General features: G+C 44.2%; 1 protein-coding gene across 5 annotated transcripts in view; it reads right to left on the reverse strand.

Annotated features, from left to right (window-relative positions):
- Positions 1 to 17,006, reverse strand: part of BDNF (brain derived neurotrophic factor) — a 74,408-nt gene that overhangs the window by 20,666 nt on the left and 36,736 nt on the right. The window lies entirely within an intron of this gene.

Consider the following 17,006-nt stretch of genomic DNA (forward strand, 5'->3'; position numbering starts at 1 on the left):
GCTAGAGTGAGCATGGCAGTGGGGCAGTTTAGCACTCGCTGTATATCAATATATGGATAGGCACATAGTCCTAAACATACATAGAACTATGTGCAGATTATTGGATGCTGCTGCCGTGTCACAGAGAGTTATATACATCAGTGGCAAGAGTCCAAGATGCAGCTTGGATTTGGCAGTGAGCTCCATCTCTTCGTGTGGTCCTGTTTCCCATGCTGATAATAATTATGTCAATCCAGGGGGTGTGGCCATTTATCCTGTTGGTTCTGCTCATGGGATTACATGTGTGCAAGTAGTGATGTTCCCACTCAGTTTTTCTCGGAGCCCTAAATATGTGAAGAGCTTGACATAGGCAGGGAGGAGGAGGTGAGGTTGGGGAAGAGAGTTCTAGAAAAGCCATTCAGAGCACATATTTAGATTGCAAGCATTGCTGATTTTGTATGTGTTTAGAAGTATCTGTTCTCAAGACTATGGGTGAAGTCCATTATCCTTCAGAAACCCAATGCTGTCCAATAGGAAAGACAGCTGACAGTGGAGAAACACTTGTGGCTTCACATAAAGCGCCTGTCTTTTTCTGTCTTCTATTTTACCTCAGAACAATTGGAGAACTCACACAATGCTCTCAGCGACCCAGAGCAAGTTTCACAATTTTTCAGATCGTGATACTGTCCTGTTACACTTTAGAAAAACCCGTGTATTTAAATGTTTAGTTTTAGCTAGTAGTATTGCTCTTTAAAACATTGCACGTTTGTTATGTGTGTTTAAACTAGATGTACAGATTAGTTAGATGTATTCTGTAATACAGTGCAGTATATGGATTTATACTACTTCATATTTGGAAGAAAATGTAAGAAGAAGAAAGACACCAAAATGTGATCCTGTAACCAGCATGAGGGACGTTCTTTCTATTAACTGCACTGGCAAAACACTATGGTCATGATGCGCTGATGTTGATGATGTCACATCGTGATGCAAAACCTAACAGAGCAAAAGTGCAGTATCTTTTTTCTACCACTACTATGTCCCTCAGGGGTCGTGCCGCTTTGCAAAGTACAAGGGGACACGTCTCTGCCCCCAAGGAACTGGCAGTGCGAACACGAGAGAACAGGGAAGACGCATGTAATCACGGGCTGCAGGAAAACACATGCTGTAGCATAATGGATTATTGCTCCAACTCTCCCATTGTCCCCCACTGTCACTTTGCCAAATGTGAATACCGTGTCTTCTTTGAACCGTAATTCTGTAACATCCTCCTCCGCGAAAATACAGGGAAATGCAGAGAAGGCTCTCATCCCCACATGCAGGCAAACTCTGCTGGCAAAAATCAGACACTTTTCTCTAAGCACTGTCATTGCTGGTCAAGTTACAGCAGCAATGGGGAAACCTCTGATCTGTGGGCCTAATTTGGCCTGTAAAGCTGTTTCCCCAAGCCAAACCACCTGCACTATACCTGACATCTTATCTGTCAGGGAGTGGGGCAGGTAAAGACTGCTGCTTGCTACTATGGCTGAGTGGCTAGGGAACTGCTGTGTGACCTTTGTGCTGTGGGTTTGCGTCCAGGGCGCTCTCTCTTCCTTTCATTAACCCTGATATGACATTCCTCCCTGCCAGGCATGCTAACGGTGTGTGGGGTCGCTTCCCCCTGGTAGGGCTCAAACTCTTGTCTCCTGCTTCTGCTAGTCCTATGCCCTGTTCAGTGATTCATTAATGGCAGTGGCTGTCAGTGTGTGTTTGTGTGTGTGTGTGCGCCCCATTCCCTTGGCTGCTTGGCAAAAAAATGAATCTTTCTGTTCCTTAGGTGGGTTTTGAACCTTTTTCCAAGCGGGGGGGGGGGGGGAGCGGTGTATGCTATGTGCAGGCAGGTAGTTGTGCATGTGTCACATTGTACGACCTCTCCCTCCTTCCATTTGTGCTCCAAAACAGTGGTTGTCATAAAGCCCAAAGGGATTAAAAATCTGGACTGGTCATTGCTGGCTGTGCCATTGGGGTTGATATGAGTGGTGTTGCCTTGTGTGTAGTGAGACATATGCCTTGAGCATATTCCTGTTGTTAGTTCATTGGCTCCTTCCCTGTGTTGATGTCTTTACTAGCACTGGCTGTGATTGGTGGGCTGTGGTGGCATTCCCAGGGATGTTGTTGGGGATGTGTTTGCCATCTCCTCCTGACTTTAAATTTCTTATTGTGAGAATTTCCCTTCCAGGGTTAAGCATTGGATTGGCTGGCCTTTCTGCCAACACAGTGGCACCATAATTCTGGTCCAGAAAAATGAAAGTAAAGGATTACTCTCTGACAGTGAAACCTGAAAGGATTTATTTCTGTGAGGGCAATCCTTTCACTTTACCCCCATCCCTCTTGCGGCCACAAGCTCTTCCTCCCCAGGGAGCTGTTGGTTTGCAAAATGTTGTGCACGTTTATACACTACGTTGCAGTCATAAGGACCAGACAAACAAGAAATCTGGATGTCGAGAGTACGGAACAAAAGTCAGGATGACAAGGCAATTCATTAGTAACATTTGGGCCACATTAGAATGCAAAGTGAACTTTCCACTGGGCAGAAGCTCCAGAGAATGCAAAATATTACTGAGAATAAGGTGTGGTGCCTTGAAGTGAGGCATGTATGAACCAACCGTAAACACAGTGGGAGCAGCCATTCTTTCACATCCTCGCACGCCTTCCTGCTAAATTGTTGCCTTCCAAATGGATTTTTTTATTTAAACTGAAAACAAATCCTTTATGAGGTTTTGCATCTTCAGCATCTGATGCACACGTTCAGCATGGAACCAAGCCTTGGTGGCCACCTGTAGCAAGACCCAAGAAATTTAATTTGCAAATAGTACCCTGCTGGCAAAAGCAGAAAGGTAAACATGCACCTAGTTATTGATGCTAATCCTTGACATTTGACTATTTTTTTTCCACTGAAAAAGGTGGGAAGGAACCAAAACTTGTTTTACTGGCTTGTTTGGATGAGGGGGGGGGGGTTGGAGATAGTCTTGTAGTGGTTTGTGATATTGCATTGACACATTGTTCAATATGCTCTTATCTTAAGCTTTTGTTTCTTTATGACACAGGTCTAAAGATGTGAACAGGTGCTGGCTCTAAATTACTGGCTGCAAACAAGGAAGTTAGAACTGGAGGGAAATGAACTGTTAACATTAGCTGGGGAGAATAAGTTGATCTGTGAGGTAGCAGTGCTTCCTGCTGAAGAGACAATCTGGGGAAAACTGCAGTAAAAACAAACCCACAAGTGTGTATTTCATACCTTCATGTCCCTTCTTTGGTTCCCAGTTTTAGGATCCAAAATTTTAAAATAAAATAAGATAATTGTAGGGTGGCTAAAAAAAAAAAAAGTCCTAGAAACAAACAAAACTTTGAAGTGAAATTCATGAATATATTTTGTTTGCTGCCCTGTTTGTCACTAGAAGCTCACTTGGCCTCAGTGCCCAGAGTGCCTTCTACCACCTTCAGCTGAAAAGACATTTAGAGTTGTTGCTTGAACTGGAAAAGCCTGACCACTGTTGTCCATATATGCTGGTAACCTCCAGGCTGGATTACTGCAATATGCTGGGGGGGGGGCTGCCCTTGAGGCTGGTCCAGATGCTGCAGCTAGTGCAAAACGCAGTGGCTTGACTGGGGCAGGATATCACCAACACATTAGCCCGGCTGTTTAAAGGACTGCACTGGCTGCCAGTTAGCTACTGGGTTATGTTCAAAGCACTGGTTTGGGGGTATTAAGCCCTACTGCACTTGGGACCTGGTTACCTGAAAGATTGTGACACTTTATATACCCTTTGGAACCACCCCTGTTGCCATTTCAGCATTTACTGAAGACCTTCCTCTTCCAACAAGTCTTTTAACTGGAGATTTTTCACAGTCTGCATCTGTCTTGGAATTGTTTTTAGTATGTTTTTATTTTATCTCTTGTTTGCCACTCCATGCTCCTTTGGGAAGAAGGGTGGGATATAAATAAATAAATGGTAATAAATTGAAATGGCCATTAAGACAAATGGATGTATAGGTTCAATGGTACGAATGTAGTTTTAAAAAGTTTTCTGGTCATGGAAAAGGGCAATAGCCAAAAACAAGAGAGCCAGTGCTATCTGCTGTTAGATATGTGCAGTCTGGAAGCAGACCAGCATATCCCTGTCCTTCTTATGACTGTAGGCCTATTTATGAAACCTTTCCAACTACCAATGCCAGATGCAAGAACTCCTTTGGGGTCATGCCCATGTCTTGAACCTACTTTCCATATTAGAAATGTAAGTCATCAGTATGATCCTGGAAGTAGCTCTCACATCTGAAACAGCTAGATGGAATGCTTTCAAATGTATCTATTCATGAGAAAGACACAGATATGCTGTTCTAATTGAGTGCTGCTTGTGGAATCAGTCAATTGCTTTCCATACCATCCCCCTTTCCCTACCTTTTCCTCATTCTCCTTGTCTTCTTGAACATAGCTGGATGCGTGGGAAGTGACTGCCTAACTTTAGGTACCCCTGTGTGAAACAGGTTATCTTGACCCATTTTAGTCTGGCTTCCATTCTGCTTTGGGGACTGAAACTGCTTTGGTTGCTTTAGAATAGTTGCATTGGGAGATAATCAGGGGAAAATGCAACATAGTTGATTCTCCTGGACCTCTCCATGGCTTAGAGTACTATTGACATAGTATCCTTCCAGATCCCCTGTCTGGGATGATCCAGCTTTTTTTGTTGCCTCTTGCCTCCAGTGCTATTAAACACCTTCACAAAACTGCTGCTGGTAGTCATGTGGAGATCTGGAGATCTGCACCTAGATTCTCCTTTTCATCTAGTCCAGGTGAGGCAGTGGACACTCTCAGCAAGTGCCAGGACTTGTAACGAGCTAGATGAATGCCGATAAACTGGGTGTCAATCCAGCCAACAAAGTTTTAGATGGTTAAGTTTACAGCTGCCCTGAGTGTCTCTGAGACAAAGTGTGGAATACAAATGATCTACATACATACATTTTGGGAAGCTGGCATTCAAACTCTTTGGGATGGAGCTACACTAATCCTAAAGGATCAAGTTGACAGCTTGGGGTTGCTATTGGATCTGACCTTTCAAGTGTCCATTGCACAAAGCATCTTTCACCAAACATCCTTTGGTGTTTCAGCTATTACCCTGCCTGAATAAAAAGGACATTGTCATAGTTACCTGTGCTCTTGAAACATTCTGCTAAAGTTACATAGTGTCTAATACTTGAAACATGGCTTTGCCTATGTTTGGAAACTTCTGAATGTAGCTGCCCAGTTATTAACTGGGTCCCCAATTCCAACATAATTAAAAGTGCTGGTCTCTTTTTACTTTAAAACAATCTGGGACAAGGATATCTGAAGGTCCTCCTTCTTGCCTGCATAGAAAGATCATCTGCTGAGGCATTTCTCCAAATGCAGCAGTGGATCTGCCACGATTGCTCCTCAACTTCCTCTGAATAGAAGCTGGTTGGAGGGACACCTCTGCCACACCCTAAACCCCTCTAGCAGAGTGAATCAGGGGGTTAAGATTGCCCTGCCCATCCCACTAAAATCAATGAGACAAGTTAGTCCCATGCTATGTTTTTGTTTTACTTGTGCACTGCCTTGTGAGGGCTACACAATGAAAGCTAGAAGTCCATGTAATTAATAAACAGAATCCCATTTCTGCGAGACCAAAGCATGACAAGCTACCTCTGGATTCAACCCTGTAATTCTCCAGGAATGGAAGATTCTTAGCTCCTCCAAGTTTCTGAAAGCTTCTTTAGAACATAAGAACCTGTGGCCCATCTAGTCCAGCATCTTCTTCTTACAATGACCAACCAGAGGCCTGTGGGAAACCCACAAGCAGGAAAGGAGAACCTAGCAATTCTAAATAATGTATCCACCGGTAATCTGTAGCTTAAAAAGGTAAAGGTACCCCTGCCCGTATGGGCCAGTCTTGACAGACTCTAGGGTTGTGCGCCCATCTCACTTAAGAGGCCGGGGGCCAGCGCTGTCCGGAGACACTTCCGGGTCACGTGGCCAGTGTGACAAAGCTGCTTCTGGTGAGCCAGAGCCGCACACGGAAACGTCGTTTACCTTCCTGCCAGTAAGCGGTCCCTATTTATCTACTTGCACCCGGGGGTGCTTTCGAACTGCTAGGTTGGCAGGCGCTGGGACCGAGCAACGGGAGCGCACCCCGCCGCGGGGATTCGAACCGCCGACCTTTCGATCGGCAAGCCCTAGGCGCTGAGGCTTTTACCCACAGTGCCACCCGCGTCCCCAATCTGTAGCTTAGGTCTAGCCAATTTAGGAAAGACACAGAACAACACTATGTAGGTTCTACTCAGAAGAAAGGCCCATTAAAGGGGGACTCACTCCCAAGTATATAGATAGGATAGCAACCTTAATTATAGTGATCTACAAGCTACCGTAGTATCTGCACTTCAGCCACTTAAACAGGTTGTGGCTCACTGTTTATATTTTTCTCCGCTGGGTAAAGTCTGGCACCGTGATTCATTTAAGGACTTTCAGAGACTTAAGTTTGTTAGTTTTGATGTTTCGAATTATTCCATAAAGTTTTTCACATTGTTATTGTTTCTGGCCATCGTGTTGCTTTTGATATTGCTGACTCCTTTTTGCAACACGGGGGTTGGTTTGTTTACTCACTATATTTTTCCAAAGACAGAGAGCTTTGTTTGGGTTTCATCTGACAACACACAGAGAGAGATCACAGACTGCCCTGTCCAGGATGTTTAGCTATGGACTCTTCTGCCTTAGTGCAACATGTTGGACTGGAGGAACTGACCAGCCTTATAGTGATGAGAAACACACCTGATGAAAGTCAATACTGGTATATCTTAAAAAGTTGTCATTATAACTAATATCACAGATATGGCCAGAGAGAGACCAGGCATTCTTCAGTGGGAAGAGCTGCGGATGTTGTCCCAGATTGGTTGCATTCTCTGAAGCTTCTGGTTTTGAAGAACTCAGTGGGGAAGTAGTTGCCCAGCCTTGGACAAGTTGTTATTTCTCTGCACCAGCTGTTCTCCCATGGTATGACAGCAGGACATGGGATCATGTGCTAAGCAGCCAGCATTGATGCAAGGGGAGACTTAATCCCTTTGTTGGGCATAATGCCTGAAGGAGCGTCTCCTCCCCCATCGTTCTGCCCGGACACTGAGGTCCAGCTCCGAGGGCCTTCTGGCGGTTCCCTCATTGCGAGAAGCCAAGTTACAGGGAACCAGGCAGAGGGCCTTCTCGGTAGTGGCGCCCGCCCTGTGGAACGCCCTCCCATCAGATGTCAAAGCGATAAATAACTACCTGACATTCAGAAGGCATCTTAAGGCAGCCCTGTTCAGGGAAGTTTTTAATCTGTGATATTTTACTGTATCTTTGGTTTTTATGGAAGCCGCCCAGAGTGGCTGGGGAAACCCAGCCAGATGGGCGGGGTACAAATAATAAATTATTATTATTATTATTATTATAATGCACTGGAGTGCAAGTGTAGAAAAGAGAAATTTCCATAACAGACGGGTTGTATCCAATTAGTTCTGCTCTGAGTAAATGTTAGCTGGATACAACTTACAGTGTATAAAATTATGCACAAAATTGGGCACAAAATTGGGAAAGTGGAGAGAGAAAAATGACACTATTCTCTCCCCACCCCCCCACCCCCCGTGTGTGCATGGCATGAGATTGATGCTTCCTCATTAATTTCTGTCCCACGCCCAGCAGTAGAGCAACAATAGATGTTTACCCACAGGTCTGGGTAAAGAGATGTTATGTTGCTCCACACCACTGTGGAAAGGCGATTTGGAAGGGCATGTTATCCCAAAGACCAAGGGAGTGACCTCAGCCCCTACATGATCTTCGCTGTCATAGGCCCATAACAACACTAAGGGGTTTTTCGTAGAAGATGGGACATATCTTCACAGTCTTATCCTATGTTCCTCAAAGGGATGTCACTGCCTCGACTACAGCACAGCACAAAAGCTGAGTTTATAAAAGACCCATGACCTTCAGATGGTCTGAACTAACTGTAATACAAATACTTAAATTTAACTAGTTTACAGCATACAGACTGTAAACACGTTCAATGGACTTTGGTTTAATGTTGATCTGCTGCTTATTAAATAAATCCATATTTTGCATGCTGTTTTTCCCTGCAAAATTGCAGCCTGTCAAAGCTATTCTTTGTTTACAATTAAAATAAAAAAAAATAAAAAATGACAGGACTATATTATACACATGTGTAGCTTGGCCCCAAGGGTGAAAAGTAAAGGGCATGTTATTTTGGTACCCCTTGTACTAGTGACATACAAAGAGAGTTTGTTCTTTTTTCCCCTAAGCCAGAGCTCTGTTCCTTAAGTTCATATTCAGAACACAACACTCAGGAGAAAACAGTTCAGTTTTTGGTAAGATGGAGCGTGCCAGTATATAAACCTCTCCTAGAGATGATTAAGAGGTGTTCCATTAAGCTGCAATTTTGCAGGGGAGGGGGCTGAGTGCTCATAACAATTATGTGAAAACAAGTCAATGCAGGTTAGTAATTAACCTATTAAAAGGGATATATCCGCTCGCACAGGAGCCTCTGTCACGATGCTCAGCATACTGAACAAAATTTCCAATGCGGCCATAAATCAAAGGCTGGAAGCAACATCTGTAGATATTAAAGAAGCAGCCACTTAAAACAAGAGTAAGCATTACAGCTCGGGCTAAAGATATCCTCTGCTCAGAGCTCTCGTAGCATCCTGTTGACCTCTTTTCCCAAAGAAAATAGCTTGACCTTATTCTAGATAGCTACAACTCTTGTGAAGTTCAGTTTTCTTCTGTGCTGTACCTTTCGGGTTTACTGAGACTGAAACAGTTGAGTTTACTGAGACTGAAACAAGAAAACCAGTTTTTTGGACTCTGGGTTCAAGCAATGAGCAGTTAAGGGAAACAAATGTAGAACACGAGTGTCAAAAACAAATCTTTACTGAAAGTTGTCTTTCTTTACACTGTCTCTTAGGAGTGACAAGCAAGTGCGTATTGTGCAAAAGCCTGGTTGCGCCTGGACAAATAAGCAGAACAGGGCAAGCGGCTCATTTATTTCAATTTCAAACTTTGGGGAGACGACTTGTGTTTAGTCTTGGTCCACAAATGCAGCCAGTGCCCATTTCCCATGACTTTTTAAAAGTAGTACCACCACAAAGTTACTACCAAACACACATTTAAATAAGCAGGAGGATCTTTTCTCATCTCCTGCCATGGCACACAACCTTATGCCTTCCGTCAAGTGATTTGTAAAAAAATAAAATGCTCGAGACGTTTGGCTTGTTATGCCAACCACAATTTACAGTCTTCGAATGATGACATCCTCCCTGTAGCACGAAAAATAGGACTCTAACAGAGAGTGCAATTTTTTAAAATGGGTTTTCCAGCTGTGATTCAGTGAAGTTGAACACTAAGTGGCAGTACTACAGAGGGAAAATTGTTCCGTGTTGTTGAATCTCAAAGAAAAGGCCTTTCTTTTTATCTCTTTTCATTAAATAAACAATAGTGAACAGCTCTTTTTCAATTGCCTCATATTGAGAGTTAAGTAGCGATTTTATCTGCAGCCCTGAGTGAGATATACTGGCCTGAACCCAAAGAGTTGTATTTCCTCTGTTCTTTCAGAGCAGGCCCCAATCCTTTTTACCAGAGACAGGCCTAACACTATAGGCAACAAGGCCTAGGGCAGGCACGGTGGGCACCAGGGTGGGCCATTTGCACAGAGGGGGGAATTCAAGCAGGAACAGCTTCTGCCACACATACATGATATGGTGCACCTCCTATGGGGCTGTGTATTGGCTTGAGGGTCAGACAAGGGTTTAAATCCTCTCTTAGTTCTCAAGGGCTACACACACACACACCATGCATCCAGAGCACAGCATCACCTCCTTCAAAAAAGAAGAACCCTGTGAACTGTAGCTTGAGAAGCTCACAGGAGTAGAAGAGAGCCATTTCTGAGGGAATTCAAACTGTGCTGCTAGATAGGCTTCAGGTACAGTGGTACCTCAGGTTAAGTACTTAATTTGTTCCAGAGGTCCGTACTTAACCTGAAACTGTTCTTAACCTGAAGCACCACTTTAGCTAATGGGGCATCCTGCTGCCGCCGCGCCGCAGGAGCACAATTTCTGTTCTCATCCTGAAGCAAAGTTCTTAACCTGAAGCACTATTTCTGGGTTAGCGGGGTCTTTAACCTGAAGCGTATGTAACCTGAGGTACCACTGTAGTTCCCTGGAGATGAATGAGGAAGGGCCATAGCTCAGTGTAGGGCATCTGCTTTGCCTGGAGATGGTTCCAGGTTCAGTGCCAAAGATCTCCAAGCAGGGATGGTAGATAATCCCTGTCTGAAATCCTGGAGAGCTGCTGCTGCCTGCCAGTGTAAACAGTGCTGCACTGGATGGCCAAATGGCGTGACTCAGCATAAGGCAGTTTCCAGGGTTTCTTCCCTACTTGCTGACACCAGTTTCCACCCCCAATTCCAGATATGGGGAGAGACGATGCAAGTGGCGAGGCCTGCCTTTATTCAGAAACTTTCTCTGGACAGCACGTAAGAGTTCACAAAGATGGAAACATGAGTGAGCAAGGGATGGTTACTTCCACACTAGCAGTGTGCTCCAGAATTAATACCATTTCATTACTCATTTATTGCAGATGATCCAGATGAAATCACCGTGAAACAGTTTTGATCCAGTGTGCATGCATGTTGCACCCTTTGTAGGCATCTACATCTGAAATCAATGTATGAGACCCTTCTGTGTGTCTCTCTCTCCTTTCTCCCTTGTCTCTCAAGCTATAGCATTTGCAAATTATCAGATGTTCTTCAGCCTTGCCTGGATTAGTTTTCAGTTGGCTTACTCAGAACCAGATGCCAATCCTGACCAGACGCACTGGGAAACTAGTAGGTAAGATGAAGAATAGAACCAACCCGTATCAATGTACAAGGTGATGGCGATTGTGCCAAGACTGCACAGAATCATTCAGCAGGGATTCTATGGGCATCTGCCAGAAATGCTGATAACTAATGGATGGTTCTCATGTCCAAGAAAGTAGTTGACTGCCTGCAGTGAGTGTGGTTGTGGTGCCTCCAGAAGACAGCCCAAAAGGTCTCCTGGATCCAGCATTGTCAGTAGAGTGACCCAAGTGACCTTGTTGGGTAGGAGAGCTTTTCACAGGCTTCAGCTGATTAAGCAACTGCAATCGTTCCTGGACTAGGCCAGCTTAACCTCAGTGGTTCAGAAATTGGAAACCTCAAGACTGGGCTACTGCAATGCATTCTATATGGGGCTTCCCTTTTGTATGCTCCAGAAACTGCAGTTAGTGCAGAACGCTCCAGGATGATTGCTGACAGTTTGTCAGGTAGAGTCCATCAGCATAAAGGTAAAAAGGTAAAGGTCCCCTGGACGTTTAAGTCCAGTCAAAGGCAACTATGGGGTTGCGGTGCTCATCTCACTTCAGGCCAAGGGAGCAGGCGTTTGTCCACAGACAGCTTTCCGAGTCATGTGGTCAGCATGACTAAACCGCTTCTAGCACAATGGGACACCATGACAGAAGCCAGAGTGCATGGAAACACTGTTTACCTTCCCGCCACAGCAGTACCTATTTATCTACTTGAACTGACATGCTTTTGAACTGCTAGGTTGGCAGGAGCAGGGACAGAGCGATGGGAGCTCACCCTGTTGCAGGGATGTGAACCGCCGACCTTCTGATTGTCAAGCCCAAGAAGCACCCATGCTCCATCAGCCCAAGAAGCACCCAGGTCCATCAGCATATTACACTTGTGCTCAAAGATCTTCACTTGCTGCCAGTTTGCCATCAGGCCGAGTTCAAGTTGCTGCTACTGGTATATAAAGCCCTTACATGCTTGGGACCAGTTTACTTAAGGGATTGCCGTCTGGCAACATCTGTACTTCAGAATTTCCTGTCTCCAAACATGAGGCAGCTGCCATAATTGTATTCCTTTAGATGTCTGCTGAAAACATTTCTGCTTTAGTTACATGTGTTAGTTTTTGTTAGAAGTTTTTAAATTACTTTTACAGTGGTACCTCGGGTTAAGTACTTAATTCGTTCCGGAGGTCCATTCTTAACCTGAAACTGTTCTTAAGCAGAAGCACCACTTTAACTAATGGGGCCTCCTGCTGTCGCTGTGCCACCAGAGCACGATTTCTGTTCTCATCCTGAAGCAAAGTTCTTAACCCAAGGTACTATTTCTGGGTTAGCGGAGTCTGTAACCTGAAGCGTATGTAACCTGAAGCATATGTAACACGAGGTACCACTGTAATTGTATTTTATTGAAGATATTTGGCACCCTGGGATCCTTTTGGAGGAAGGGCAGGATATAAATTTTTACAGAGAAATGAATAAAATACCATATTGGCCCAAATATAAGTAGCACCTTTAAAATTGGGGGGGGGGGGCAAAAAAATACCCAAATATAAGCTGCTCCATTCCTTGCTGCTCCTGGCTGCATACTGGGGGGGGGGGGAGCCATGCTGCATTGCTGACAGCCTTTCCCCTTCATCACTCTCTCCCTTCCCAGTCTTAGGGGAGAGGACAGGGACTATGTGCAGGGCGGGTACCGCTTTGCCACGCTCCTGGTGCTGTCTGCCCCGCACTCCTGGCTGCATACCGTAAGGTCGTGAATATAAGCCCCACTTTAACTTTTCACAGTCGGAATTTGGGGGGAAAGTGAGGCTCATATTTAGGCCAATATGGTGTCATCCTAAGCACATAAAAAGAGGACCAAAGTTAAGAGTCAGAAAGATATTTCAGATTTTTAGGAGCCAACCCTCAGTTATTCAGGACATATAAAGGAATTATGTACCGTATATATAATTTTAAATTAATAGGAGCTATCCACAATTTTTTTGCGCTCATGAAAACTAGTGTGTGAGATTCAATCATAGTAATAGACTTAAGTTAAAAGTATTGCTGCTTTGAAGTTACATGAATAGATGGCACATGCCTACTGAAGGTGAAATAGTAAGCCTTGTCATTCATGCTGCCAGTCAGTGGCTCAATGAAATTCACTCAATGGGGCAGTATAAACAAGTAATCATCATTATCTTTTTATTTTACTCATGCCACACAGCCTGGACCATTGCCTCTGTGTGTACATGCATTTATAAATATCACAATGGTTTCAATTCTGAGTATTTTTATCAATCCATGAATTAAAGATAACACAGGTACTTGCTGTATACTACCAGGATAGATTCTCTGCATACATTAAAACCCAGTTACTAGAAACATAAATAAGTAATGGTTATTGATCTCAAAACGGTAATAACCTCAAAAAAAAAATGTATAGCAAACAAAGTAATTAAAAAAAGTACTTTTGGAAAAAAGAAAAACCCTTAACGTTCAAGGCAAGAGGCTAATGGCAATTCTGGGAAAAAAGAATGCACGTGGTTGTAACACATTGCTCTTTTAATCTTATAAAAAATTGAAGAATTAGAGCAATCAATAGCACACAACAAAGCTGCCAAATAGTTCATTCATTGTTTGGACATCTGAAAATAATTACTAGGTAGCATTTTCAAAAGCACCTCATTTAGGTGACTTGTAGCATAAGCAGAATTGTATTTACCTGGAAGTAAGACGCACTGACTTTAACAGAAATTAAAGAAAGTTGATGAGGACAGAGACTGCAGCTGCGATCTGCAGCAGTGATGGTTGGTGGGAAGAGAGAAATAAACCCCTTTATGCATTGTGAGACTTACTTCTGGGTAAACATGCACTGAATTGGTTGCACACACCCCCCCAATTCAAATCTCACCTTAGCCACATATTTGTTCAATGGTCTTAGGCAGCCTTCTTCAACCTGGTGCCCTCCAGATGTTTTGGACGATGACTGCCATCAGGCTCCAGGCAGCACAGCACAGAGGTGTCATCCCAAACATCTGGAAAGCACCTGGTGGGGGAAGGCTGGCCTTACGCAAGCCACTATTATCAGCTTCAGCAGTACAGTATGGGGATAATAATGATCTACTGGGCAGGGCTGTCGTAAGGATTCTCAAGGCAATGTATATGAAGTGTTTCAAGCACAGGTTAAGTGCTATAATGCATTATGAAGTCTTGTTGACACAGCAGCCTAATTCTGCTGCTGCGCCTGTTTGAGATCCAAATACGAATGCTAAGAGAGTTATGATAATAACTAGGATGGGGTACCTAATCCTCTATGCTACTCAGTGCTATTAAACAGTTTCATGTGTATGTCAGCAAGATCCTAATCAAACTTACTTGGATCCAAGATGCATTTAAAATAACAGGATTTCATTCCACATTCAGGACTGGGGTGGCAGGAGCTTAATCTGTGGTCCTCAGTTATGCTTTGTCATGCATGCAATGCTTAACTAACCTATGAATCCCCGGTTGCAAGTTGAATTTTCAAAATAGATCTTGAACAACCAGATTCTCAAATGGCCAAAGCAACACAACCCCTGTTGAAATGGAAAATGCTTATTCTGCGGGAAAGAGAATGGCAGACCCAAGTTCTGTTACAGTACTAACTAAACTTTCATGTAGATAAGGTGCATGGAAATGAATGGGATGAACACTTTCAAATAATGGATAGGATTTGAAGTGCCATCTGTACACTGAGCATTCCCGGTCTCTCCCTTTCCACAGCAAGCCCTGGTGTGGATGTGCACACACTATAAGACGCTGCAGAAGGTCAAGGGACCATGGGGCGGGGGGAATCACTGTGTGCAAACAAAACCACTTTAGACAGCCATATGGATCTCTTTAAATCCTGGTCACTGTGATAAGATTGGGATCACAAATTATTGCAGATCTGATAAAGCAACGAATAGGAAATGAATATTCTGTTTTTGCAATGAGTGGATGAAATGCACAGGTGAGTATTGCAGAAATATATAGAGATTGCTTGCTTTTATTAAGTTGTTTCCCCCCATCCACCGACTGAACGCACAATATAAAAGGAGTTTAATAATTTACGGAAAGCATACACACACACACAGACTTCCGTCTAGCGAAGTAGACAAAAAGGACAAATAAGTTTATAGCCCTGGAATTCCAGTTATGGTAACCGGCGTGTTTTAAATTCCAGTAAAGGTTACATTTCAACAAGTGTCTCTTTCCGTTCACTTACTGAGCCTTGCTGGCTTGTGTAGATGCATAATTCTGAGCTGCAGCCAACAGAGTAACTTCCCGTTACATTCCATTTATAACCTCTGGCAGTGTGTCATACCTAGGCGGTTATGCATCCCCACTGCTGCTGCCACACATCCTAATTCTCTCTACAGCAGCAACAACAACGTCAAGTTTCCCAAGTCATAAATAGATCTCTACATACCCTGAAGAATGAGTGAAACTTTTTGTTTCCAGGAGATGACACTCAAGTTAGATTTTGAATCACAGTGATGGAAGGAACTTGAGGCAATGCTAGAGGGAATTACTCCTAATAACATGGCCAGTTTCTTGGGCTGGTGGGGAGATGGACCATGCAGCCACCACTGCACACAGCCAAACCTATGTCACTCATTTCCCAAGCAATTACCGTATTTTTTGCTCTATAAGACTCACTTTTTCCCTCCTAAAAAGTAAGGGGAAATGTGTGCGCGTCTTATGGAGCGAATGCAGGCTGCGCAGCTATCCCAGAAGCCAGAACAGCAAGAGGGATTGCTGCTTTCACTGCGTAGTGATCCCTCTTGCTGTTCTGGCTTCTGAGATTCAGATTCCCCCCCACCCCTTGTTTTCCTCCTCCAAAAACTAGGTGCGTCTTGTGGTCTGGTGCGTCTTATAGAGCGAAAAATACGGTAGCTGCAACAGACTTGCATTCCCTGGAGCAGGTTAAAATCTATGCACCCCAGCATCCTGATTGAAACATCCTGATCCTTGAAACATGGAGGTTCCACTAATAATAATAATAATAATAATAATAATAATAATAATAATAATAATTATTATTTATTATTTATACCCCGCCCATCTGGCTGAGTTTCCCCAGCCACTCTGGGCGGCTCCCAATCAGTGTTAAAAACAGTACAGCGTTACATATTAAAAACTTCCCTGAACAAGGCTGCCTTAAGATGTCTTCTGAATATCAGGTAATTATTTATCTCTTTGACATCTAATGGGAGGGCGTTCCACAGGGCGGGCGCCACTACCGAGAAGGCCCTCTGTCTGGTTCCCTGTAGCCTCACTTCTCGCAATGAGGGAACCGTCAGAAGGCCCTCGGCGCTGGATCTCAGTGTCCGGGCTGAATGATGGGGGTGGAGACGCTCCTTCAGGTATACAGGACCGAGGCCGTTTAGGGCTTTAAAGGTCAGCACCAACACTTTGAATCGTGCTCGGAAACGTACACTAAGCTATCATAGCTAATGTGTGTAAACAGATGTCTTATCCATAAATTTATCTACCCTGGAATTGACCATCCAGATATTGTTGGACTCAAAGTCTCTGGTGGGGCTCCAGCAGCCTGTCAGAGTCCAGGGTTGGTTGGTGCCCATTGGGACAAGCAGGGTTGTACGCAGGGAGACCACCATTGGCTGGTGGAGCCAGAGCCAACTAATACTTGTTTTGTTCCCATCCTCCTCCCTGCATTACATGGGGCAATGCTGAGACCAAGGTGGAGGAAGGTGACAGGCAGTGGAACCCCTGAAGGCGGACTGAGGATGGTGGGGCAGCACCAGCATGGTCAAAGCAGCAGCATGGAACTAGCATGGTCAAAGCAGCAGTCCAAATCTAGAAATCCACAGTTCCCCATCTAAAAGTGCACCCCCATGTATGCTCATTCAGAAGTTAAGCCGATTGAGTTCACTACCATGTATAATACCATATAATGACTGCAGCCTAGACGTAATTCTCCAATCCGTGTGAAGAACAGCTCCCCCAGATTCACTTTTGTCCCCATGTTCTCCCCGCCCCTCCGTTTAATCCATTAGGAACTGCATTCTTTGCTTGCAAGCTCATTTCTGTACCCAAATATTTTGGCAGCTTCCTCCCGTTAATCATTAAGATAAACGTTGGTGGGTGGGCATTGTATTAA

Source organism: Podarcis muralis, chromosome 1, assembly GCF_964188315.1.
Source record: "Podarcis muralis chromosome 1, rPodMur119.hap1.1, whole genome shotgun sequence".
Lineage (NCBI taxonomy): Eukaryota > Metazoa > Chordata > Lepidosauria > Squamata > Lacertidae > Podarcis > Podarcis muralis.